Consider the following 2,708-nt stretch of genomic DNA (forward strand, 5'->3'; position numbering starts at 1 on the left):
GAAAATATATATACTGTGATATTACACAGACTGTGTTGGTTGCATTAATGTAGTATTTAGAAATATATGCATGACTTGTGTGTGTATACTATACATATATGTATATATCTATACAAACACACACAGAGACGCGTGTGTGTGTAACAACAATAAATGAAAAAAGGGGCCATGAATTTGAAAGATATGGGAGTGTTTGTTGGGAGAAAATACTTTGGACTATTTAAATTTGGACTATGCTAACTGTTTTGTGACAGGACCAAGGTCCTCCCCACTATATCTAGACTGAGCATGTTATCCCTCTAAAGAGAACTGGTTCCAAGCCAAGGAAAGCAGAAGGGATAAATCCTGGTCTTACTGCCAGTGGCCCCACAGTCTGCCCCCACCATACAACTATCACCCACATTTATTCACTTCATTGAGAGGGGCTATTTTGGTCCTATGCTGGTTCACCTTCACTCAGGCCAGAGTCAGTGAGCTCACATTAGCTCTCATAGCTGTTTCAGTGGGTATTTCCAGCATGGTCTTGACCTCCTTGCTAATATTATTGCTCCTCCCTTAGCCATCTCAATCTCTCAAGTTCTTTGCCCTCCCATTCTTCCCTCCTCCTCTGCTTCCACCCTTCCTTCTCCCCCCAACCCCCGTGCTCCCAATTTTCTCAGGAGATCTTATATATTTCCCCTTCCCAAGGGTATCTATTATGTTTATCTTGGGGTATTTTTTTGTTACCTAGCTTCTCTGGTGCCTTCTACTATAGCCTTATTATTCTTTGCTGTTGAGTTCCTATATTATAAGCTCATTATCCTTCCTTTACATCTAATATTCACTTATGAGTAAGTACAGTTTATAATTAATATAATCATCTATGTGTTTCTTTAGGACTGAATGGCTGTGGGACAGTTAGGACAGAAACTTCCATCTAAAGTCTGTCCCTCTCTTTCTCTGTCTCTTTCTCCCATTCTCTTTTCCCTTCCCCATTCCCTTTATCTCAATAAATTTAAGCTCTGTTGGCATGCATAGTATATTTATCTCCCACCCATGGTCCTCACCTGCCATGGGACCTGCCACGGTCCACTTGTATACTAATCATAACAAAGAGTCTACTACCTTCAGAGTTCTATGGATACTCTCACTGGTAGACCTCTCATAACCTTTGTCCTTGGTGTGCTAGGTTTGTGATTTGAGTGGTTGAATTCCAAATGGCACACATTGTGACCTCCATCTGTTATGTGACCTGGCTTTGAGTGACTTCTCTTTCATGACTGCTCTACCCCTCCACAACATCTCAATGGTAATGAGAGGAAAATGGATTTTGGTTGGTTCCTCTGCAAAATTTCTGAAAAGGGAAACAACAGAAAAGAAAGGAAACTGTTACAGCAGTGAGAACATGTAAGAGATTATATCATTGTTCATATAAATCTATTTGAAAGTGTGGTTCTGATCACCATGGACCACTATATTTGTGTCCTGAACCCATATGGGTTCAAAACCAAAAACTGTGGTTCTGAGAAGAAAGTGATTGTTGAGTTTAGTCTCTAGCTCTATTCCTTATGTTTCCATATTTCCTCTTCTAGACTACAATGAGAGGTGCAAGAGGGCATATCAACTGTACAACTGTCTTTGAGTCTTGGGTTATAGCCCCTGGGGAGCAATTAGAGGTACCCATTACTGGCAGCATAGCTTCAGGAATTATCAGCTTTATTATTGGATTTAGCATGGCCATGTCCTTCATTTCTGTCTGCTATGAGCTCATGGCTGCCAAGATTTGCAGAAGAGGCTTGTTGAACTCCAGGAATCCCTTACATGTTCTCACTGCTGTAACAGCTTCTTTTCTTGTCTGTTGTTTCCCTTTTCAACTGACAACTCTTTTAGGCCATATCTGGAACAAGGAAACACCAAATAGCATCCACATATTGGTGAACCCAGTAAACACCTGGCCAATTGCAACATAGAACTTTTTGGCGGGAAAAACTAAGCTGTATGCTGGAAGGCAGAAGAGTGGAGTCAGAGAGAAACCATGGAGCTGCCAGAGACAGACCCACTGAAACTTTACTAGAAAGCCACAACCTCGTGGCGATGCACATATTAATGGAGATGGGTTAAATTAATAGGTAAGAGATAGCCAATAAGAAACTAGAGCTAATGGGTCAAGCAGTGATTTAAATAATACAGTTTCTGTGGGATTATTTTGGGGCTGTACAGCTGGGAACCAACATGCAGCCTCTGTATAACACCATAGTATCTCTTTGGGAACTCATAGGACTACTGTGTTACAGTGCAGTAATCATGCTGGGTTCTGATATCTCTACCTCACAAAAAAAAAATCTCCATTTTGAAAAATACGTATGCCTTCTAAATAAGAGGAAGACAGTCTTTGAAAATTGCTTTCTTATGATGCTGTTATCATATGGGTACTAAATTTGCTTATACTTTTAAAAATGCTTGTATTTTTCTGCTGGAGACCTTGCTTCAAATGTGTTTATTGACCTGGCACAATGTGTGAAATCAGAATGAATTGTGACCACCTGTTGTTCAAACAAGTGACCCTAAATATGTTGAGACATATTTATTTATACAGTTTCAATGGGTAGCTTTACATGAATAGCTTTACAGCTAGTTTTTTACTTCAAAAAGTAGTTACAATAATTACCAGTTGTTTTCCTCTTTCCCCTTCTGTCTCCCAGTTCTCCTATGCATAGCCATTACCTTTT

General features: G+C 40.0%; 1 pseudogene; it reads left to right on the plus strand.

Moving 5' to 3' along the window:
• The first annotated feature begins 1,051 nt into the window (after positions 1–1,051).
• Positions 1,052–1,949, plus strand: LOC106144497 (annotated as a pseudogene).
• Positions 1,950–2,708: the final 759 nt, after the last annotated feature.

Source organism: Microtus ochrogaster, unplaced genomic scaffold (assembly GCF_000317375.1).
Source record: "Microtus ochrogaster isolate Prairie Vole_2 unplaced genomic scaffold, MicOch1.0 UNK292, whole genome shotgun sequence".
Taxonomy (NCBI): domain Eukaryota; kingdom Metazoa; phylum Chordata; class Mammalia; order Rodentia; family Cricetidae; genus Microtus; species Microtus ochrogaster.